We start from the raw sequence: 25,553 nt of genomic DNA on the forward strand, positions 1-25,553 counted from the left end.
TATACTTTTGCGTGGTGGGAGAGGGGGGAAGAGGGAGTGGCCAGGGTGCGACTCGTCCTTGATTATGCTGCTGGCCTTGCCGAGGCAGCGGGAGGCTTTTGATGATTAAAGGGCCAGTCCCACTTGGGCGTCATTTGCACGTCATTTACGCAAAATCATTTATGCGTCACAAGGCACGACGTGCGCAAGGCGCATGGTGAGACGTGGTGGCGTAGGCAGTGACGTGTGGTAACGCGGCGCACCAGGACTTTGGGATTCTCAAAATCCTCGCACAGCATGTCTGAGACGCTACATCTTGAAGATATGAGAATCGTCTTAGCAGGAAAATCAGAGCAATTTTTAAAGACATGGTCTCCTTTAATTGATTCATTACAAGTATAGTATGGTGCAACACAACTCTGGAAATCAACCGATTCACGAACTGGGTGATGGGTGTGGTGAGATATAAAGCAGGTATATCCACACATAAGGGTCCCTTTTTTCTTCTTTGCTCCTTTCATTTTTTTCGCTTTTTAAAAATTATTTTATGGGTTTCCTTCTTTATTTTCCTATAGGCTATCACTTGCTGTCCCCTGGTCTGCACATCTGGCAGTCCAGAGGTTTACACATCTGGAAAGCACTGCAGAGGGTGGTGAAAATTGCCCAACGCATCACCGGTTCCTCACTCCCCTCCATTGAGTCTGTCCAGAGCAAGCGATGTCTGTGAAGGGCGCTCAGCATCGTCAAGGACTGCTCTCACCCCAGCCACAGACTGTTTACCCTCCTCCCATCCGGGAGGTGCTACAGGTCTCTCCATTGCCGAATCAGCAGGTCCAGGAACAGCTTCTTCCCTGCGGCTGTTACATTACTTAACTCTGTACCTCGGTGATTGCCAGTCACCCCCCCTCCCCCCCCCCCCCCCGGACACTCCTCCCCCCAGAAAAATTGCACTACTACGACTGTATGTACGTATATATATTTATTGCTCATTATTCTATGTTCGCTCTTCTGGGTGAGATGCGAACTGCATTTCGCTGTCTCTGTACTGTACACTGCACAATGACAATAAAGTTTGATTCTGAATCTGAATCTGAATCTGACATCACTACTTCCTTCACGCTTTCTCTTTCTCGTTCTTTCTTTCTCGTTCTATTTCTTTCTTGTTAAATTTAAAATAGAAGTTGTACACAAAATGTATTTTGTCGTATGCTGCGGTTTATACTACTTTAGATTGCTTCTAATAAAAATACAAAACAAAAAAAAAAATCCTTGGTTCTTGGTCCTCCAAAATATTCCAACTGGAATTTAAACTGGAGGTGGTGAAGGATGGGATTAAGCCAGAAAGGGTTATTCGGAAGAAAGAGCTACTTTAAATGTAGTTGCATCTGGTTGGGTAACTATAGTTGGGTGGAGATTATTCCATGCTTTAATTGTGCGGGGGAAGAACGAATTGCTGTACACATCTGTCTTTGTAGCTGGGATCACAAATTGGATCGAATATCCTCGTCTGCTCCTAATTGGTTTGGGTTTGGTGTAGGTCTTGTAATCTATGTCGAGCTGACCATTTAACATTTTGTAAAAACAGGTCAAACGGTGAGCTTCACGTCTGTCTTGTAGAGGGTTCCACCCCAGAAAATTCAGAAGTTTGGTGACACTCGCTTCTCTCTCATTGGTGTTAGTAACAAATCGAGCTGCCTGTCTTTGGACACGTTCGATGGAAGAAATGTTTGTATTTGTGTATGGGTCCCATGCTGCAACTGCATAGTCCAAATGAGGTCTAACGAGGGTGAAGTATAGCTTCTCCTTGACAGAAGTTGAACAATGATGAAAGTTGCGCCTCAGAAAGTTTAGGACACCTGTTCCTTTCACTTGCGTGACGCGCAAATGATGCCCAGGTGGGACAGGCCCTTAAGGGATTGGATCCAGCTTCATATCCCAAATAACTGCCTGTTACTTTGGATTTATTGCACTTGGATTTTCCTGAGCTGTGTGTCACATCATAGGTGGAGTGGGTTTGTTACACCCAAGGGTCTCACTGTTATCCTAACTGCTTTAAAATAAAAGCATTCAGCTGGACTTAAGAACAATGTTCGATGTTATTAAAAAAAACTTCACACAATGAAGATATTTGAGTACATAAAGCTGGAGAAACTCCGCGGGTCAGACAGCTTCTCTGGAGAAAAGGAATAGGTGATGTTTTGGGTCGAGACCCTTCTTCACACTGAGAGTCAGGGGAATAGAGGGAGTACAGAGAAGGTTCACCAGACTGATTCCTAGGAGGGCAGGGCTTTCATATGAAGAAAGACTGGATAGACTCGGCTTGTACACGCTAGAATTCAGAAGATTGAGGGGGGATCTTATAGAAACGTACAAAATTCTTAAGGGGTTGGACAGGCTAGATGCAGGAAGCTTGTTCCCGATGTTGGGGATGTCCAGAATTATGGGTCACAGTTTAACGATAAGAGGGAAGTCTTTTAGGACCGAGATGAGAAGATCATTTTTTATATAGAGAGTGGTGAATCTGTGGAATTCTCTGCCACAGAAGGTAGTTGAGGCCAGATCATTGGCTATATTTAAGAGGGAGTTAGATGTGGCCCTTGTGGCTAAAGGGATCAGGGGGTATGGAAAAAGGCAGGGATGGGATACTGAGTTGGATGATCAGCCATGATCATATCGAAGGGCCGAATGGCCTCCTCCTGCACCTATTTTCTATGTTTCTATGAAAGGGAAACAAGAGATATAGATGGCGATAGAGGAAGATATAAAACAAATGAATGAAAGATATGCAAAAAAATAACAATGATAAAGGGAACAGGCCGTGGTTAGAAAAAGGCTAAATGTTGGAAAAATGTTCCCGATGTTGGGGGAGTCCAGTGACAGGTGTCACAGTGTGATACTAAGTGGTAGTCCATTTAGAACTGAGATGAGGAAAAACTTTTTCACCCAGAGAGTTGTGAATCTGTGGAATTTTCTGCCATAGAAGGCAGTGGAGGCCAATTCACTGGATATATTCAAGAGGGAGTTAAATATAGCTCTTGCGGCTAGGAAAGAACTGCAGATGCTGGTTTAAATTGAAGGTAGACACAACATGCTGGAGTAACTTGGTGGCACAGGCAGCATCTCTGTAGAGAAGGAATTATTTCTCTCCAGAGGTGCTGCCTGACCCGCTGAGTTACTCCAGCATGTTGTGTCTACCTAGCTCTTCGGGCTAATGGAATCAAGGGATATGGGAAGAAAGCAGGAACGGGTTACTGATTTTAGATGATCAGCCATGATCATATTGAATGGCGGTGCTGGCTCGAAGGGCCTAATCGCCTACTCCTGCACATATTTTCAATGTTCTTGGTTCGTGCTTCTTGGTTTCTTGGTCCTCCAAAATATTCCCAATGGAATTTAAACTGGAGGTGGTGAAGGGAGGGCTTAAGCCAGAAAGGGTTATTGGGAAGAAATGTCCATGTTAGCTGCGGGCTGGATGCGAATGAGTTACAGACAATGAGACTCAACAAGACGGCTTTGAAGCTGGTAGAAGTACTTGTGTGGGGAATGGACAGAGAGAGAGGGGATGCAGAGGTTAGGGTGCTAGGGGAATCAATATTCATACCGCTGGGTTGTAAACTGGATTTTTTACTGTAATTTAAAAAATGGTTTGCATTTTACTGCCATCTAGTGTATTCATTTGACATTATTGTAAGGGATTGATAATGAAAATTCCTGGTACTATATTTGAAATTTCATAATTGTGTAAAAAATGTGTAGCATATTTAATTAATTTTGGTGTAATGCTTTTATTCACATTTGTTGTGCCATGTCTGGCCCTGGTTTTGTAATTTGTTTCATTTGGTTTAGAGATACAGCACGGATACAGGCCATTCGGCCAACTGAGCCCGTACCGACCAGCGTTCCCCGCACAACAACACTATCCTACACACACTATGCACAATTTACATTTATACCAAGCCAATTAACATACAGAACTGTACGTCTCTGGAGTGTTGGAGGAAACCGAAGATGTCGGAGAAAACCCATGTAGGAATGTACAAACCTCGCATAGACAAGTACCCGTAGTCAGGATTGAACCCGGGTCTCTGGCGCCGTAAGGCAGGTGATCTAACGCCAGTTTAGTTAGTTTAGTTTATTGTCACGTGTACCGAGGTACAGTGAACATCCTTTGTTGCGTGCTAACCAGTCAGCAGAAAGACAACACATGATTACAATTGATCCATTTACAGTGTACAGATACATGATAAGGGAATAACGTTTAGTGCAAGGTATAGCCAGCAAAATTCGATCAAGGGTCATCAAAGAGGTAGATAGTAGTTCAGGACTGCTCTCTGGTTGTGGTAGGATGATTTAGTTGCCTGATAACAGCTGGGAAGAAACTGTCCCTGAATCTGGTGGTGTATGTGTTCACTCTTTTCGCACTATGCCACAATTCTTTATAAAGTTATTTTATTTTTGCTCCAGCTAAATTATTATTATTATTTTTATTTTATTTTATTTTTATTTTATTTTAGAAGTAAAGTACATTACATTAATAAAAGCCAAATATAACTTATTACATTTCTTGTACCACTTCATTTTTTAAGCTTTAAAAAGAGAAAAAAGTAAAGAAAGTCGTGATTGTGTGAAAAAGTGATCAAGAAAAAAGACCCATTATGCGAAGTTAGAGAAAAAAGTTAAGAAATAGGCCGTAGAAAAGACAAAAGAGAAAATGAAACAAAAGCCCTATTAAGAAGACAGAGCAGAAAGGAATATACCAACTTCGTATTTTTCATCCCCCCTTACCAGATCCTGAAACCATTTCTTTTCAGAGTACTGTTGCACCTTATACTTGTAGTAAGTCGATAAATGCAGACCACGTCTTTTGGAAGTGGTCTAATTTGTCTGCAGGAAGGAGTCTCATATCTTCCAGGTGTAATGTTTCGAACATATTTGAAATCCACATATTTATTGTTGGTATAGGGGCGTTTTTCCATAATTTAAGCATAAGTTTTTTTCCCGTTATTAACCCGTCATTAAATAGATTCTTTTGAAACAGTTAGTTCAGGGCTGTCCTCCATTGTTCCAAAAAAAATAAATTCTGCTTTTGGCATCAATTTTATTTTAACTAATTTTGTGAAGATTTCAAAAATTTCAGTCCAAATTTTTGAATTTTTATACAAAAAACAAATGAGTGCGTACAGTTTTGCTCTCCTAATCTGAGGAAAGACATTATTGCCATAGAGGGAGTACAGAGAAGGTTCACCAGACTGATTCCTGGGATGGCAGGATTTTCATATGAAGAAAGACTGGACAGACTCGGCTTGTACACGCAGAAATTTAGAAGATTGAGGGGGGATGTGATAGAAACTTACAAAATTCTTAAGGGGTTGGACAGGCTAGATGCAGGAAGATTATTCCCGATGTTGGGGAAGTCCAGAACTAGGGGTCACAGTTTAAGGATAAGAGGGAAGTGTTTTAGGACCGAGATGAGAAAATCATTTTTTTACACAAAAGTGGTGAATCTGTGGATTTCTCTGCCACAGAAGGTAGTTAAGGCCAGTTCATTGGCTATATTTAAGAGGGAGTTAGATGTGGCACTTGTGGCTAAAGGGATCAGGGGATATGGAGAGAAGGCAGGGATGGGATTCTGAGATGGATGATCAGCCATGATCATATTGAATGGCGGTGCAGGGTTGAAGGGCCGAATGGCCTACTCCTGCAACTATTTTTCTATGTTTTCTCTGTTTTCTATAGTAGCTCCAGCAAATTATGGGGTGAAATGATTCTCGGAATAGTTTGCATGATCCGGTGTTGTGCAATGTGTTGGAGAATTGAGTAACGGACGGGGTGACGCCAGGTGGCAGCCTGTTCGAACTTCCTCATTTTTTTTACACACCCGGAGCGGAACCGGAGCAGATTCTCAGCCACTCGTTTAGACTCTCAGGCCAGAAGAGAGGATAAAGTTTCTCCGTGAATTTATTCCCAGTGAAGGTGTGGAGATGGGACTTGGTGTCCGCGTCGTGAAATGAAACAGTCCCGGACTCGTAACTGAGATAAACTCCCACCTTCCCGGGGATGGGACGGGCGGGGAGAGGGGATGGAGGGGAGGTGAATGCAACAAACCCGCCAACCCACCACCCCCGCCCGATGCTCCAGACTCCAGTCTCCGGGGTCAGGTCGACCCGTCTCTTCCTCTCCACAGACTCTGCGGCGACTCCCAGCCTCCACCACTGACTCCCCGCCACCTCCACCTCCCAGTAATGTCTCCCCGATGTGAATCCCTCTGATCCCAGCACACACTCCCAGCCTGTAAACCTCTTCCCGGTGTCAGGGAGACTCCTCACGGTCCCGGTCCATCTCACCCTCTTCCGATCCTCAGACACCTCGAGCTCCGGATGCGCTGTTTCCACATCCAGGGTGACGGAGACTGGGGGGAGAAGCAGAGAATCAGAGAGTCCCCGGGGGTCGGGGGGAGACTCGGGCAGCGCGGCCCCGGGACCGGGGGAGAAGCCGCTCGGCCTCAGGCACAGGCGGGCGGACAACTGGAACCGTGCCCGGGGTTTCACCCACAACCACATCCGGTGGACAACAGACATCTTTCCCACAGTTTTAATCCAGGGAAGCAGAGGGGAATTTCGCGAGGTGGGGGAGGGTGGACGGGGAGGACGAGTGCGGAGAGTGAGGAGGATTGCGAGATTGCGGTGGGGATGGAGGAATGAAGCGGGCTATTCAGAAATGGAGGCAGATCGGAGCAAGAGGATATTGAGGTGAGTGGTAGTTTTGAGGTTGTTAAAGAGGAGGTAGAGGTGTGGGGTGGAGTCGCCATGACCATAGTGAATGGGAGGGGGAGACATGAGGGGCCAGAGGACCGGCCCCTGTTTCTTTGAGTGGAGGGTGAGAGAGAGGGAGGGGTGGCTTGGACCATGGGAGGAAGCAGAGGTTGAATGATCGGGTGTTGGACAGAATATGTGGGGACTTGTGGTTGTAGGGTCGCTGACAGAGAGTGGATTCACGGGTGGATTTGATGGGTGTGTACAGCTAAGAAGACACTGATCTCATTGTGAACCAATATATGAACTTCACTGAGGGACTTGACAATGTTCCACATGTAACGCTGCTCCAGAAAGTGAAGGCAGATGGGATCCAAGGCGAGCTGGTGAAATGGATCCACAATTGGCTTGGTGGTTGGAGGTAGAAGGTAGCGGTAGAAGGATGATTTTTCTGCTTGGAGGTCTGTGACTGGTGGAGTGCAGCAGAGATCGGTGCTGCAGCAGGGATATCAGATCAAGAGTGCAGGTTTATCTTGAGAGCAAGGAATTTTAAAGTGGATCTGAGTAGGAAGTTTTCTTTACACTGAGAGTGGGTGATATCTGCAACATGCTACAGAGGAGGCGGTGGTGAGATCTAATCATTATATTTGAGGCACTTATCTAGGTGAGGTGCAGAAGAATACCAATGTAATCTGGGCAAATCGATTAGTAAAGATGGGAAATAGGTGGACATGGACATGATGGGCCAAACGGCCCGACGCTGTAATGTACAACCATGGCTCTCAGCTCCAAGAGCACTGAATGACTGAGTCTCCACAGCCACCTGTGCAGGGAATTCCAAAGGTTCCCCAGTCTCTGCGTGCAGTAATGTCTCCTTATCTCTGTCCTACATGTTGCAGCCCACATTCTGAGAGGGTGCCCGTTCTCCAGACCCCACAGACAGGGGAAACATCCTCCCTGCATCCAACCCACTGAGCCCTGTAAGAACTTTGTGTTTCACTGAGATCTCCTCCTATACACCCAAATTCTAGAGTACACAGGCCTAGTCTACTCAATCTCACCCCGCACAGCAAACTCATTGTCCCAGGAACAAGTATTGTTAATCTTTGCTTCAATTCCTCTGTGTCAAGTCTGTCAATTTATCGGTACACAGGAGCATAGGAACACAAGAAAACTGGAGCAGGATTAGAATCCGCTCCTCAGGCTTGCCCCTCCATTCAATGTGATCATGGCTGATCTAAGCTGGCACCAATTCCTCTTCTGTGTGAGTTCCCCATAATCTTAAATATTGGATCTATCAAATATTTATTTGTAGCCAAGTTGCACATATCCAATAACTCAGCTTTTCACCACCACCTTGGGCACAACATGCCAGATATTCACTGCCCTCTGAGAGATGCAACTTCTACACACCGCATGAGAGGCTGCTCTGGAAGGTTGGATCTCATGGAATCCGGGGTGAATTAGCCGATGGAATACAACATTTACCGGAAGGTCGCAGACAGAGGATGTTGGTAGAGGGTCGTGTTTCAGACTGGAGACAGAGTCCACTGTTGTTCCTTATTTATATACACAATTGGATGTGTATGTAGGTTGTACGGTTAGTCAGTTTGCAGATGGAACTAAAATTGGTAACATTGTGGAGAGTGAAGAAGGTTATCTGAGAGTAAATGGGATCCCTGTGAACTGGGCCAATGGGCTCAGGAACGGCAGGTGGGATTTATTCATGTGAAGGTGAGGTGATGCACTTTGCTGAGACAAACCAGGGCAGGACATGCACAGTAAACGGGGAACTTTATAGAACTGAGAGATCTCGGGCTGCAGGTACACAGTGCGATGGAAGATGCAACAGTGACAGGCAGGTGTGGTGAAGAATGTGTTTGTCACTCATGCTTTCATAGGTCAGGATATTAAATTTGACACAATATGGTTGTTAGTAAATTAGAGAGGGTGCAAAAGTATTTACGACAATTTCATCAGGTCTGAAGGGCTGGATTATAAGGAGATGTTGGCCAGGCAAGAACATTTGTCTTTGGAGCCCGTACAGGTGTCTTTATAGATGTGTATAAGATCTATATAAGGTACACAGATAGAGTGAATAGCCACAGTATTTCACCCAAAGCAGGAGAGTATGAACGTCTGACTGTGATGCTTCCCAGCTGATGGGTTTAGAGGTGGATCCAATTTCCCTTCAGTCCAAAAGACCATTAATGTTTTCATCTAGGAATTGCTTAAAGATATCAGAAACAAGAATAATGGTGAAGGTACAAGCTTTACCTCGTTTGAAGTCATCAGATGTATCTTTGAATACCGTGTTGAACGAAACAGGGCAATGAAACTTTTCAATCAGCAAGGCTTCATCTACCACCGACAGCGGTTTGGCTTCATCACGAACCCTGCAAATATTAAACAGCTGTTTATAAACTAAGCATTAGAAATGTTTTAAGGTGTTCCACAAAACACTTACAATGTTTCCGTCAAGACAATGTCCTACCTTCGCTTGCGACCAGCTTCCTCCTGAAAGAAATAAAACACAAATCTCAATTGACTGAGATGGACCGTCCTCATCCCGACAGCGGGAATTTCACCAAATTTCTACAACCCTCTGATAATTCCCATTTCCCAACTCTTATCACCACTGTCATGCAGAGCGAAAGCGGATATTGTCGCAGAGATGTAGAACGATGGGGGAAAGCACAAGGAATGTTCATGAGAATGATGCCATAACTGAGAGAATGGAACTTAATGAAAAGATTGGGCAGGTCATGGGATTTCATCTGTAGAAGTTTTCAGGAATGATGAGAGGGAATTTAATATTATCGGTGGATTTAAATGTGTGGGGATGAAATAATATCTCAAATTGAAGGGGAGACTAATAATCAAAGTTGAAATGTAACGCGGTCTTCAATAAATACCCAAAGGAATGCAGTCATGAGAACATGGACCTCACTTGCATTGGAGGGACTGAAGCCAACAGCAGAGATAAATTTAAATGCAAGCGGTGATAATTGCTCGGTTCTAAGCTTCCCCCCCAGTCTAGTTTCAGTAAAAGCACTGAATCAATTAATTGTATTCTACCAAAAGCACGTCACAGATCACACACTGTACCTATCCCACCGTGGGTTCGATCCCTGCGTCTATCTGTTCAAGCCCTCTAGGCCTCGCACAGACAGAGGCACTCAAGAAGGATACCTGATCCTGAGCGCTCTTCCAGATGATCGGCCCTGAGCCTCGTGACCAGGGACTTTTATCTGTCCCACAAACTCGAGGGGCCGAACCACATGGGGGTTGTCTCTTAATCACCCAATGACAAATATCGATTAACCCCATACATAACAGGCATTTCCCTAACCACGGGAGAGAGACATGTGGGTCACGCTAAGGAAGGGCAAGGGGCAGAGGCAGGAACGAGGGAGTACTCCAATGTCGGTACACCTTGCAAATAAGTACTCCTGTTTGAGTACGGATGGGGGTGACAGCCTACCCGGGTGTAGCGACAGCGGACAGGCCTCCAGCACAGAGACCGGCCCTGTTGCTCCGAAAGGTAGGGAAAAAAAGAAGAGGGCAATTGTAATTGGGGACTCTATTGTTAGGGGGTCGGATAGGCGTTTCTGTGGACGCAGTCGGGAGACCAGGATGGTGGTCTGCCTCCCTGGTGCCAAGGTCTCGGACGTGTCTCAACGCATCCAAGATATCCTGAAATCAGAGGGAGAGGAGCCTGAGGTCGTGGTTCATATTGGTACAAATGACATAGGTAAAAAAAGTGAAGAGGTCCTGAAGGGAGGATTTAGGGAGTTGGGAGGAGACTTAAGGAAAAGGACCAAAAAGGTAACAATCTCAGGATTACTGCCTGTACCACGCGACAGTGAGAGTAGGAATGGAGCGAGGTGGGGGATAAATGCGTGGCTGAAAGACTGGTGCAGAGGGCAGGGATTCAAGTTTCTGGATCATTGGGACTTCTTTTGGGGAAGGTGGGACCTGTACAGAAAGGATGGGTTGCACTTGAACCCGAGGGGGACCAATATCCTGGCGGGGAAATTTGCAAAGGTCATTGGGGAGACTTTAAACTAGAATGGTTGGGGCGAGGGACTCAAATAGAGAAAGCTAGTAGACAGAATGGGAGGCAGGAAGCAGAAAAGGGAAGCACTCGGACACAAGAGGAGAAAGAAAAAAAAGGAAATAAACAGAGGAAGAGACGGGGGGTTTCTTAAAAAATGTGCATATTTTAATGCTAGGAGCATTGTAAGAAAGGTGGATGAGCTTAGAGTCTGGATAGACACCTGGAAGTATGATGTTGTGGCGATCAGTGAAACATGGTTGCAGGAGGGCTGTGATTGGAAACTAAATATTCCAGGATTTCATAGCTTCAGGTGTGATAGAATTGGAGGGGCAAGAGGTGGAGGTGTTACATTGCTAGTCAGGGAAGATATTACAGCAGTGCTTTGGCAGGATAGATTGGAGGGCTCATCTAGGGAGGCTATTTGGGTGGAACTGAGAAGTGGGAAAGGTGTAGCAACACTTATAGGGGTGTATTATAGACCGACAAATGGGGAACGAGAATTGGAAGAGCAAATATGTAAGGAGATAGCAGATATTAGTAGTAAGCACAAGGTAGTGATTGTGGGAGATTTCAACTTTCCACACATAGACTGGGAAACACATTCTGTAAATGGGCTGGATGGTTTGGAGTTTGTAAAATGTGTGCAGGATAGTTTTTTGCAGCAATACATAGAGGTACCTACTAGAGGAGGGGCAGTGCTGGACCTCCTGTTAGGAAATGAGACAGGACAGGTGGCGGAGGTATGCGTTGGGGAGCACTTCGGGTCCAGTGATCACAATACCGTTAGTTTCAATATAATTATGGAGAAGGTCAGAACTGGACCTAGGGTTGAGATTTTTGATTGGAGAAAGGCTAACTTTGATGAGATGCGAGATGATTTAAAAGGAGTGAACTGGGACATTTTGTTTTATGGGAAAGATGTAGAAGAGAAATGGAGGACATTTAAAGGGGAAATTTTAAGAGTACAGAATCTTTATGTTCCTGTTCGGTTGAAAGGAAAGTAAAAATTGGAAAGAGCCCTGGTTTTCAAGGGAAATTGGACATCTTGTTCGGAAAAAGAGGGAGATCTACAATAATTATAGGCAGCATGAAGTAAATGAGGTGCTTGTGGAGTATAAGGAATGTAAAAAGAATCTTAAGAAAGAAATTAGAAAAGCTAAAAGAAGGTATGAGGTTGCTTTGGCAAGTCAGGTGAAAGTAAATCCAAAGGATTTCTACAGCTATATTAATAGCAAAAGGATAACGAGGGATAAAATTGGTCCATTGGAGAGACAGAGTGGGCAGCTATCTGCAGTGCCAAAAGAGATGGGGGAGATATTGAACAATTTCTTTTCCTTGGTATTCACCAAGGAGAAGGATATTGAATTATGTGAGGTAAGGGAAACGAGTAGTGTGGCTATGGATACTATGAGTTTCAAAGTAAAAGAAGTACTGACACTTTTGAAAAATATAAAAGTCAATAAGTCTCCAGGTCCTGACAGGATATTCCCTAGGACATTGAGGGAAGTTAGTGTAGAAATAGTCGGGGCTATGACAGAAATATTTCAAATGTCATTAGAAACGGGAATAGTCCCCGAGGATTGGTGTACTGCGCATGTTGTTCCATTGTTTAAAAAGGGTTCTAAGAGTAAACCTAGCAATTATAGACCTGTTAGTTTGACTTCAGTGTTCAAAAGGGAACTGCAGATGCTGGAATATCGAGGGTACACAAAATGCTGGGGAAACTCAGCGCGTGCAGCAGCATCTATGGTCTGAAGAAGGGTTTCGGCCCGAAACGTCGCCTATTTCCTTCGCTCCATAGATGCTGCTGCACCCGCTGAGTTTCCCCAGCATTTTGTGTACAGTTTGACTTCAGTGGTGGGCAAATTAATGGAAAAGATACTTAGAGATAATATATATAAGCATCTGGATAAACAGGGTCTGATTAGGAACAGGCAACATGGATTTGTGCCTGGAAGGTCACGTTTGACTAATCTTCTTGAATTTTTTGAAGAGGTTACTAGGGAAATTGACAGGGTAAAGCAGTGGATGTTGTCTATATGGACTTTTGTAAGGCCTTTGACAAGGTTCCTCATGGAAGGTTGGTTAAGAAGGTTAAACTGTTGGGTATAAATGCAGGAATAGCAAGATGGATTCAACAGTGGCTGAATGGGAGAAGCCAGAGGGTAATGGTGGATGGCTGTTTGTCGGGTTGGAGGCAGGTGACTAGTGGGGTGCCTCAGGTATCTGTGTTGGGTCCTTTGGTGTTTGTCATGTACATCAATGATCTGGATGAAGGGATGGTAAATTGGATTAGTAAGTATGCAGATGATACCAAGATAGGGGGTGTTGTGGATAATGAAGAGGATTTCCAAAGTCTACAGAGTGATTTAGGCCATTTGGAAAAATGGGCTGAAAGATGGCAGATGGAGTTTAATGCTGATAAATGTGAGGTGCTACACCTTGGCAGGACAAATCAAAATAGGACGCACATGGTAAATGGTAGGGAATTGAAGAATACAGTTGAACAGAGGGATCTGGGAATAACCGTGCATAGTTCCTTGAAGGTGGAATCTCATATAGATAGGGTGGTAAAGAAAGCTTTTGGTGTGCTAGACTTTATAAATCAGAGCATTGAGTATAGAAGCTGGGATGTAATGTTAAAATTGTACAAGGCATTGGTGAGACCAAATCTGGAGTATGGTGTACAATTTTGGTCGCCCAATTATAGGAAGGATGTCAACAAAATAGAGAGAGTACAGAGGAGATTTACTAGAATGTTGCCTGGGTTTCAACAACTAAGTTACAGAGAAAGGTTGAATAAGTTAGGTCTTTATTCTCTGGAGCGCAGAAGGTTAAGGGGGGACTTGATAGAGCTCTTTAAAATGATGAGAGGGATAGACAGAGTTGATGTGGACAAGCTTTTCCCTTTGAGAATAGGGAAGATTCAAACAAGAGGACATGACTTCAGAATTAAGGGACAGAAGTTTAGGGGTAACATGAGGGGGAACTTCTTTACTCAGAGAGTGGTAGCGGTGTGGAATGAGCTTCCAGTGGAAGTGGTGGCGGCAGGTTCGTTGGTATAATTTAAAAATAAATTGGATAGGCATATGGATGAGAAGGGAATGGAGGGTTATGGTATGAGTGCAGGCAGGTGGGACTAAGGGAAAAAAGTTGTTCGGCACGGACTTGTAGGGCCGAGATGGCCTGTTTCCGTGCTGTAATTGTTATATGTTATATGGTTAACCCAATGATACAACAATTCAATACATTGTATTCACAACCGACTTCAAGATGAAGTCAACTTGGAAACATTTACCCCGATGAACAGAACTCTCAGACAAGGCTCAACACCTCATCCAATCAACACTTAGCAGAGTCAGACTCTGCAACATTATGTACAAGCTATTTACAAGGTATACGTCTGGTTTGCAGCCATCCAATCCATTCTATGCATTTTGTACCAGATTGACAGGCTTTGCAAGGCTTCCCATTCTTTGCTTGCAAATTGTATCTAAGTTCCAGACTTCCTGGCATCTCTCGCAGCCAGTCCCAGAGAGCAATTCCAATTTGACCAAATCTCCCAGCAAACCCTGAAAATTAACCCCATTTTGAAGTCCTGGCTGGTCCAGTTTAGCCAGGATTAACAGTGGGGTAAACACATTAGGGCTCATGGAATTTGGGATATAGTTACCGGGTGTGAAGAATAGATAGGAGGGATGATGAGTGGAGCAGAAATCTTGACTGGATAGGATGGGCCAAATGGCCTGTCTATGATGTTAAATGGGATGTCATTCTATGGTGAAACAAGGTGGACAAAACAAACAGAGCGAATTCCCTCAAGGTGACCACCCACTGCCGATGGGAACTGGATATAGATGATGTGGGCGCCACATTTTAGATTTCAATGTTAATCCCCACAATGTGGTCATGGCTGATCTAGCCCAGGACTGAACTCCTCCTCTTTGCCCCATTCCCTTCAATTACAATCCCCCGAATTTTCAAAAATGTATCTGCCTCTGGTTTAAATACGTCTTACATAGAAGCATAGAAATTAGGTGCAGGAGTAGGCCTTCAGCCTGCACCGCCATTCAATATGATCATGGCTGATCATCCAACTCAGTATCCCGTACCTGCCTTCTCTCCATACCCTCTGATCCTTTTAGCCACAAGGGCCACATCTATCTCCCTCTTAAATATAGCCAATGAACTGGCCTCAACTACCCTCTGTGGCAGAGAGTTCCACAGAAAAAGTTTTTCTCATCTCGGTTTTAAAGGATTTCCCCCTTATCCTTAAGCTGTGACACCTCTCAGAGTATCTTGGTTGGAGAATCCCAGAGATTTACTGCCCTCTGTCCATTCGTGGTCCTTGGGATCAGATATAGGATCACCCGTCGTTGTTCCAAACGCTACAGAATACAAACACCTCTCTACATTCCGGCCAGGCATTCCTGAGATCCCATAGATTATACGGGAGGCCAATTAGTTTGGGAACAACAACAGCTGGAACAGATTAAACATTTACCCAGTTCTCAATTACTGGTAAATGCAGCATTTATTTCTGAAATGTCACCCACCATTTTGTGACTGCACTTTCACTTCACCAAACTGTAGTGTAACCCCTCACCTTCAGAAACACCACACTGTCTTTTTGATCCATCTGTTGCTGCAACTTTAAGAGTTCCTCCTGAATGGATTTTAAATTCTCTTGAATGTTTCCATGATTTGTCTCCATTGTATTTAGAATCTTCCTCTCTTCCTCCCGGATATCTGCCAGTGTGCGCTGCTCTTTCTCAGTGAGAATCTGGTGCAGTTCAGCATACTGGGATGTGATCTTGGACTGAAGGTTGTGTGACTGTTCCTATGAAATAAAAGGTGAAGATTAATATATAATGTCACTGGTTGTTTTTCCTCACGACTTTAACGGTGACATTTGGCCTGTGCATGTTTTATTTGCTTTGGCAATTCAATAGTTTGTCTAATGTAGACAAAAATGCTGGAGGAACTCAGCGGGTGATGCTTGAGACCCTTCTTCAGACTTCACGAAATGTCGTGAGGGTAATGTTATAACCCATCAATCCTCTACCCCCAATACAATTCCCTGCTGCCTGTTCCTTTTCACGTGCCCATTAATTCCCATTTATCCATCCACCACCCACTTTCCCAGGGATTATAACAGTCCCCGATTGACCATTGAACCAGCGTGTATTGGGGACGTGGAAGGAATCTGACGCGGTCACAGGGAGAAGGCATGAACCACACGGGCAGCACCCGAGGTCAGGATCGAACCCGCTCACCAGAACTAGGAGACAGCAGCACTACTTGTGTCACTGCGCTGCCCTATTATTACACGCATCACAGGGATCAAATCTACACAAGATCAGGAAATCGAAACTTAAAAGCCTCACCAGAACTCCAGAAATCTTCTGTTTCTGTTGCTGCTCCATTCGCTGGATCCCTGATTTCTTTTTTGTAAGAGACTGGATGGAAGATTTCGTCTGATCCTGGGATAGTGATTGAAAATCAGAGAATAAAAGTGTTAGATTATAAAGATGGAATTAAACAATGATGCGGCCAAAATCGGTTTGCTTTTACCTTGTAGGTTTCAACAGCTTCTTTAACCGGCATGAAGTTGTGAGACTTGTGTTCCCGCCCAGCTGCACAAATCACACATATCAGCTTCTTGTCCGTTTCACAAAACAGCTTCAGTTCTTCCTGATGTTCCTCGCACTGAAGTTTACTTTCCTTCTCTGTCCGATTCAGGCTCAGTGTTCGAGCTTTCTCAGACAGTCTCGCCAAGGCCCGACTCACCCTGAGGGTGCGGTCTGTAAACTCCTCTCTACATTCCGGGCAGGAGTTTCTCCCCTCCCTGTCCCAACTCTGTGTGATGCAGGAGCGGCAGAAGTAGTGCCCACACTCCAGTGCCACCGGATCGGTGAAGAAATCCAGGCAGATGGGACAAAGTATCTCCTCGGTTAAACTCTCGACCGGGTCTTTCGCAGCCATTTTAACCTCCACTTCCTGGTTCAAAACGCATTCCCATTCGCTGAAACTGCTGACGCCCTGCAGTAATTAATTGGAGCGCCGGAGGCTGAAGTTCATGGGATCAAGAGGTGAATGGATAGGGTGAATGCACAGTCTTTTACCCGGAGTAGTGGAGTCGAGAACTAGAGGACACAGGTTTGTGGTGAGAGGTGCAAGATTTAATCGGAACCTGGGGAACAATATTTCCACACAGAAGGTCGTGGGGAAATGGAACAAGCTGCCAGAGGAGGTAAGTCAGGCTGGACAACAACGTGTGGACGGGCTTTAGGACCCGGGGGAGCCCGGAGCTGTGGAACAATCAATGAAAGGGGCGGGGCAGGGCTGAGGGGAGGCGGAGCTCAGCCCCGTCAATCACAGCCCTGACCAGAAAGCCGATGTCATTTGTAATCAGCTTCGGGTAAATTTCATTCCCTTAAACTAAAGTTGTTCCAGTTAAATGGGTGATTGGAACATGAGTCTGACCATAAAATGCCAACAAAAATACAGAAAGCGTTGTCGGCATTCAGCAGGTCGGGCAGTGTACAGTATCTGGAGAGGGAAGGGTTAATATTTCTGAGGTAATATGGAGCAGCAGATTGAACCGCTGCCTCACGGGGCCAGAGACCCGGGTTCGATCCTGACCATGTTCACTGTTCGCAGCGTGCACATTCTCCCTGTGACCGCGTGGGTTTCCTCCGGGTGCTCCGGTTTTCTCCCACATTCAAAAGACATGCGGGTTTGTAGGGTAATTGGCCCTCTGTAAATTGCCCCAAATATGTTGGGAGTGAACGGGAAGGTGGGATAACAGAGACCAAGTGATTGGTGACTAATTGGTGATCGATGGTCGATGTGGACTCGGTGGGCCGAAGGGCCTACTTCCATGCTGTATCTCTAAAGTAAAGTAAGCTCCACTGGTCAGAAAATCAACCTTGCACTGCCGCTCAACAGAGAAAACAAGACGTCATTAATACTGCACAGGAACAGGCCCTTCAACACACAATGTCTAGCTTATGGAAGGATCATTCAGAAGCCTGATAACAGAGGGAAGGAGGCTGTTCCTGAGACTGGTAAGATTCTGTACCTTCTGCCCGACAAGAACAGTGAGAAGAAGGAATGGCCGGGGTAGAACAAGTATTTGATTATGTTGGTTGCTTTTCCATGATGAGGGATGATCTTAGAAGAGATGTAAAAAAATCATGAGAGGAACAGATCGGGTAGTCGCACAGAGCCCCTTGCCCAGAGGAGGGGCATCAAGTACCAGAGGACATAGGGTTAAGGTGAAGGTGGAAAGGTTTAATAGAAACCTGAGGGGTAACTTTGTTCACACAATGGGTGGTAGGTGTATGGAATGAGGTGCTGGAGGAGGTATATGAGGCGGGCATTATCGTAACGTTTCAGAAGCATTTAGACAGGTACATTGATAGGACAGGTTAGAGGTATGGGGGCCAAACGCAGGCAGTACAGGTCGGTTCAAGAATCTAATGGTTGTGGGTAAGGAGCTGAGAATGGGAGCTCTAATGAACCTGTCGGTGTTGTTGAGGGCCACATAGAACCAGAACAGTTCCTTCAGCCCACATCAGACTGAAATGCCTCCTCCGTATGTGCCTCGACCACCACTCCAGCGGCGCGTTCCAGGCACCCACCACCCTGTGTGATAAAACATGCCCCGCACATCTCCTTGAAAGATTCCCGTACTGTGCTAAAATCTATGGCGTCCCTTCATTGACTTTTCCACGCTGGGAAAATAGCCCTGAATCATTTCAAGCCGAGAGCAACCGGGCGGGGGCAGCCGAGAACAAAGGGGGAGCCGGCGCGGGTGGCACCTGCTGCCTGGTGCGGCGGGGCCTGGTTCACCGCTGCGGGGAAATATAGACTGTTCCATGAACTTCTCGCAACCTAGTCGGCGCCCACTTTACCGCCCAGGTCAGATCTGTATTTTACCGGATTGCTGGCAAAAACAAGGCATTTCACTGATCCGAGGTACATTGAACAATAGAGTATGATTGTTTGAGAAAGAACTGCAGATGCTGGAAAAATCGAAGGTAGACAAAAATGCTGGAGAAACTCAGCGGGTGAGGCAGCATCTCTGGAGAGAAGGAATGGTTGACGTTTAGGGTCGAGTCCCCTTCTTCATTACAGTGCCTGGTATTGAAGTGATGTTATTGTGTCTGGTATTGAAGTGATGTTATCACCATTCTTCAGACTGGTATGGGGGTGGGGGAGGGTGGGGTGGGAAGAAGAAAGGAAGAGGCGGAGACAATGGTATGTGAGAGAGCTTGGAAGGGGAGAGGCCAGCAAGGACTACCTGAAATTGGAGAAGTCAATGTTCATACCGCTGGGGTGCAAACTACGCAAGTGAAATATGAGGTGCTGCTCCTCCAATTTGCGGTGGGACTCACTCTGGCCATGGAGGAGGCGAGGTCTGTATTTTACCGGATTGCATTCAAAAGAAAATAATCCCACAGTCACGAGGTACACATGACAATAGAGTATAATTGAATCATTGAATTCAAGTTTACACATGAGATTATTAAATAAAAATCTAGCGTATAAGAAGGAACTGCAGATATACACAAAAAGCTGGAGTAACTCAGCGGGACAAGCATCATCTCTGGAGAGATGGAATGGGTGACGTTTCGGGACGAGGCCCCTTCTTCATTGCAGTGTCTGGTATTGAAGTGATGTTATTGTGCAGAGTCTGAGACCAAGCGTAGGCTTGGCGATCGTTTCGCCGACCACCTCGGCTCGGTCCGCTTTAACCAACCTGACCTCCCGGTGGCTCAGCACTTCAACTCCACCTCCTATTCCGTATCCGACCTCTCTGTCCTGGGTCTCCTCCATGGCCAGAGCGAGCACCAGCGGCAATTGGAGGAGCAGCACCTCATATTCCGCTTGGGGAGTCTGCATCCTGGGGGCATGAACATTGAATGCTCACAATTCTGTTAGCCCTTGCTGTCTCCTCCCCTTCCTATTTCTCCCTCAGCCTTCGGGCTCCTCCTCCTCCCTATTCCTTTCTTCTCCCCGCACCCCACCCACCATCAGAGTAAAGAAGGGTTTCGGCCCGAAACGTTGGCTATTTCCTTCGCTCATTAGAGATGCTGCTGCATCCGCTGAGTTTCTCCAGCTTTTTTGTGTACAGACAAATTACAACCTTTGCACGCGTTTTAACGTTTTCCCACGAGTACTCTCAGGAACGATAGGTGATGAATGTACAGAAGGTCTGAAGTCGCCGCATGATAAATAAACACTATTATATGTACATGATACTGACCATGTGTGAATAGCTTGCACGGTTGTTTGTTGTTTTGTCTGTCTCTGGGTCTATAGGGAGGTTGCACGAAAGGTCACTGGAGTCATAGGGCTCGACGCACGGAGCCGCCAAATCCACCTGGAAGACTATCGTCACTCCGGTATATGTTATATAATGCTAGAAACGCTACTTTCCTACCTGTTTAAAAACCGCCAAAAATGTTGAATTTTTGCGCTGAACAAAATTGTGGGATTTCGGGGTAAGTGTGTGGAACATGGTAACATGGAGAATATTGGGAATTATCGCGTTGTTGCTCACTGCATTTCATCAAGTAAGGCATTATTTGTGTTTTTTCTGATTCCTTTGGTATCTAAAAAATTCTCAGAAGTGATAAATCTGGCTGTAAATTTTTCTTCAGATGCGTTTTCATTTTGTATGTAAAAACCCACGAGAACCATGGGCGATTTTAAAAAAATTACAGCCAGTTTTATCACTTCTGAAACTTTTTAGATGCCAAAGGAATCAAGAAAAAAACACAAACAATGCCTTAGTTGATGAAATGCAGTGAGCAAACGGCCAATGTTCGCCAAGCACTCTGGCTGTTGTTGTACCTTCAGCTCCCGCTTCTATCTACCGTCATTGCTCCTCACTTTTGGAATTGTGAAGTTGGCTAAATGTCTCACACGCTTATCCCAATCACGCATCAGGGGGCGGGCTAATGTGGTCTGGCCCGACCAATCACGCATCAGGGGGCGGGCTATCGGTCTGGCCGGACCAATCACGCATCAGGGGGCAGGACATCGTGACCTGGGCCGACCAATCACGGATCAGGGGGCGGGCATGGTGATCTCGGCCAGCCAATCACACGTTAGTGGGCGCCCCATAGTTATCTGGACCCACCAATCACACTGAAGGGGGCGGGCATGATGATCTGGACTGACCAATCACCCGTCATTGGGCGGGTCATAGTAATCTGAAACGACCAATCACGCGTCAGTGGGCGGGCCGGTGAGGTCAGAGAGAACAAATGATTTTGTGAATGGAGCTTTAACTGTAGCGCGCTCATGAGTGACGGCAGGTTAACGAGGCAGTGTTTACGAGGCCTGTCCCACCTGCATGCGACTGACTCCATGCGGCAACAAACATCTTTGGTGAATGTTATTTGTTTAAGAAGGAACTGCAGACGCTGGAAAATCGAAGGTAGACAAAAATGCTGGAGAAACGCAGCGGGTGCAGCAGCAACTAGGCAGCGAAGGAAATGGGCAAGGTTTCAGGCCGAAACCCTTCTTCAGACTGGTGGGGGGCGGGGAGGAGAAAGGAAAAAGCAGGAGGAGACAGCCAGAAAGCTGAAGGAGAGGTAAGAATGGGAGGAGACAGCAAGGGCTAACAAAATTGGTAGAATTCAATGTGCGTGCCCCCATCTAGCAATGTTACAAATTTTTGAGATTTTAATAATCAAGTCTGCAATTTATCCCATCAGATAAAGCATAAAAAGAAATTTAATTTGTCACCTAATTCACTTTCATATCTTCAGTATTAAAAAAAATTATAGAAACATAGACGTAGAAACATAGAAAATAGGTGCAGGAGTAGGCCATTCGGCCCTTCGAGCCTGCACCACCATTCGATATGATCATGGCTGATTATCCAACTCAGTATCCCATCCCTGCCTTCTCTCCATACCCCCTGTTCCTTTTAGCCACAAGGGCCACATCTAACTCCCTCTTAAATATAGCCAATGAACTGGCCTCAACTACCTTCTGTGGCAGAGGATTCTACAGATTCACCACTCTCTGTAAAAAATGATTTTCTCATCTCGGTCCTAAAAGACTTCCCTCTTATCCTTATACTGTGACCCCCTAGTTCTGGACTTCCACAACATCGGGAATACTCTTCCTGCATCTAGCCTGTTCAACCACTTAAGAATTTTGTAAGTTTCTATAAGAATACTAGACTAAGTGGGACCCGTTGGGACCCAGCATCACACGGGAGGGCTGGGTCACCATACGCAATAGTTCCACTCTCCACCAATTCCAATAATGCTCGCCAGTGTGGGGTGGGGGGGGGGGGGGCTGTCTGTGCGCTAGTATGGGTGTTGAGGGCTGAAGGTACTGGTTCCATAGGGCTAGTATAGACATTGTGGGCCGTATGGATGCTTGGCAGGATCCAAACTGAAGCAACGCTTTTAAAAGCCAAGCCAAGGCAAACCATTGGGCTACAGCCACCCGACAACCAAAATTCATTTTGTGAACACAAACTTGTCAAAATGTACAGGCAACAATGGGCTGCAGACGCACCGACAAACAAAATTCATCTTGTGAACACAAACTTGTTAAAAAAAGCAAGGCAAAAAGTAGAGGCAAACAATGTCTGATCTTCAAACACTCTTCTCCTCAGACGGCCAAAGGTTGTGCAGGTACACTGAAGGTGCTGGTGAATTTCACCATCAATGTCTGCCTTCCTCTGGGAAAAGGAGCGCCGGCCACAGGACCAGAGGGTCACCATCGTTACGACCATTTTAAGGGAAGGAGACAAATCCACCCGCGGAAACTATGGAGGGTTGGGCAGGGAAGGATTTGTTAATTGAATCTATTGAACATTGGAAAATGATCACCAATGCGTTCACTATTTCTAGAGCCATCTCCCTGAGGACCATGGGATGCAGACCATCAGGCCCAGGGGATTTATCATCCTTCAGTCCATTTAGCCTACCCAATACTATTTCTCGCCTAGTGAATATGTCTTTCAGTTCCTCTACCCCCTTCGATCCTCTGTCCTCCAGTACACCTGGGAGATTGTTTGTGTCTTCCTTAGTGAAGACAGATCCGAAGTACCTATTCAACTCTTCTGCCATTTCTTTGTTGCCCATAATAATTTCACCCGTGTCTGCCTTCAAGGGACCCACATTTGAATTTGCTACTCTTTTTCCCCTTAATATATCTAAAGGGGCTTGCTTCTACAGAGGCCCGGGGAGCCGTTGGTGCGAGGAGGAGTTACCTGGAGCTGTGAGTTACCCAGATCTGCAATGTTCCATCTCACTTCCAGAGAAGGAGTCTGGTGGAAGCCTCTGATTGGTGAGAGCCGGACGAGGAAGCGCTGATTGGCTTGTATCCCGGTAAGGCTTTATTGTATTTGGTTATGGGGGAGAATGAGGGCCAGGGCAGTTTACTGTCTGGATGTCAGAGGTGGGAGGTCCATGGAGCGGAGTGCCCTCCAGAGTCCACATCTGCGCCAGGTGCGTCGAGATGGGGCTCCTAAGGGACCGTGTTAGGAACCTGGAGCAGGCAACTTCGATGACCTCTGTCTGCTCAGGGAGAGCGAGGAGGTCATAGAAAGGAGTTACAGGGAGGTGGTCACTCCAAGACCACGGGAGACAGAAAACTGGGTCACAGTTAGGAAGGGCAATGGGCAGAGACAGGGACTGGTGAGTACCCCAGTGGCTGTACACCTTGAAAATAAGTACTCTTGTTTGAGTAAGGGTGGGGGAGACAGCCTACCTGGGGGTAGCGACAGCGGCCTGGCCTCTGGCACAAAGACCGGTCCTGTTGCTCAGAAGGGTAAGGAAAAGAAGAGGAGGGCAATTGTAATAGGGGACTCTATAGTCAGGGGGTCGGATAGGCGATTCTGTGGACGCAGACAGGAGTCCCGGATGGTAGTTTGCCTCCCTGGTGCCAGGGTCAGGAATGTGTCTGAACGTGTCCATGAAATCCTGAAATGGGAGGGAGAGGAGCCTGAGGTTGTGGTACATATAGGTACCAACAACATAGGTAAAAAAAGAGAAGCGAGCCTGAAAGAAGAATTTAGGGAGTTAGGTAGAGAGTTAAGGAGAAGGACTGCAAAGGTAACAATCTCAGAATTACTGCCTGTGCCACGCTACAGTGAGAGTAGGAATGGAGCGAGGTGGAGAATAAATGAGTGGATGAGGGACTGGCACAGTGGGTATGGATTCAAGTTTCTGGATCATTGGGACCTCTTTTGGGGAAGGTGCGACCTGTACAGAAAGGACGGGTTGCACTTGAACTCGAGGGGGACCAATATCCTGGCGGGGAGATTTGCAAAGGCTACTGGGGAGACTTTAAACTAGGCAGAGAATGGTAGCACTCTGACTCAAAATGTAGGTGAGAGAGAAGAAAAAGACAATAAACAGAGAATAATAGATGGTGGGTTTCTTCAATGTGTATATTTTAATGCTAGGAGCATTGTAAGAAAGGTGGATGAACTTTGAGCCTGGATTGACACCTGGATGTATGATGTTGTGGCGATCAGTGAAACATGGTTGCAGGAGGGCTGTGATTGGAAACTAAATATTCCAGGATTTCGTTGCTTCAGGTGTGATAGAATTGGAGGGGCAAGAGGTGGAGGTGTTGCATTGCTTATCAGGGAAGATATTACAGCAGTGCTTTGGCAGGATAGATTAGAGGGCTCGTCTAAGGAGGCTATTTGGGTGGAACTGAGAAATGGGAAAGGTGTAGCAACACTTATAGGGGTGTATTATAGACCGCCAAATAGGGAGCGAGAATTGGAAGAGCAAATATGTAAGGAGATTGCAGATATTAGTAGTAAGCACAAGGTAGTGATTGTGGGAGATTTCAATTTTCCACACATAGACTGGGAAACACATTTTGTAAATGGGCTGGATGGGTTGGAGTTTGTAAAATGTGTGCAGGTTAGTTTTTTGCAGCAATACATAGAAGTACCTACTAGAGAAGGGGCGGTGCTGGACCTCCTGTTAGGAAATGAGACGGGTCAGGTGGCAGAGGTATGCGTTGGGGAGCAGTTCGGGACCAGTGATCACAATACCATTAGTTTCAATATAATTATGGAGAGGGTCAGAACTGGACCTAGGGTTAAGATTTTTGATTGGAGAAAGGCTAACTTTGAGGAGATGCGAAAGGATTTAAAAGAAGTAAATTGGGACAGTTTGTTTTATGGGAAAGATGTGGAAGAGAAATGGAGGACATATAAAGGTGAAATTTTAAGAGTACAGAATCTTTATGTCCCTGTTCGGTTGAAAGGAAATAGTACAAATTGGAAAGAGCCATGGTTTTCAAGGGAAATTGGACACTTGGTTTGGAAAAAGAGAGAGATCTACAATAATTATAGGCAGCATGGAGTAAATGAGGTGCTTGAGGAGTATAAAGAATGTAAAAAGAATCTTAAGAAAGAAATTAGAAAAGCTAAAAGAAGATATGAGGTTGCTTTGGCGAGTAAGGTGAAAGTAAATCCAAAGGGTTTCTACAGCTATATTAATAGCAAAAGGATAACGAGGGATAAAATTGGTCCATTAGAGAGACAGAGTGGACAGCTATCTGCAGAGCCAAAAGAGATGGGGGAGATATTGAACAATTTATTTTCTTCGGTATTCACCAAGGAGAAGGATATTGAATTATGTGAGGTAAGGGAAACAAGTAGAGTAGCTATGGAAACTATGAGATTCAAAGAAGAGGAAGTACTGACACTTTTGAGAAATATAAAAGTGGATAAGTCTCCAAGTCCGGACAGGATATTC

The 25,553-nt window shown here is 45.6% G+C and overlaps 1 long non-coding RNA gene across 1 annotated transcript; it reads right to left on the reverse strand.

The window, feature by feature from the left end:
• Positions 1–6,339: 6,339 nt before the first annotated feature.
• LOC116969511 lies at positions 6,340–9,248 on the reverse strand. Its single transcript, XR_004410803.1, has 3 exons — positions 9,226–9,248; positions 9,009–9,127; positions 6,340–6,388 (listed from the first exon to the last, which is right to left on the reverse strand). It is a non-coding gene; the product is annotated as an uncharacterized LOC116969511 (long non-coding RNA).
• Between the last annotated feature and the right edge of the window lie 16,305 nt (positions 9,249–25,553).

The sequence above is a fragment of the Amblyraja radiata genome, unplaced genomic scaffold (genome assembly GCF_010909765.2).
Source record: "Amblyraja radiata isolate CabotCenter1 unplaced genomic scaffold, sAmbRad1.1.pri S67, whole genome shotgun sequence".
Taxonomy (NCBI): Eukaryota; Metazoa; Chordata; class Chondrichthyes; order Rajiformes; family Rajidae; genus Amblyraja; species Amblyraja radiata.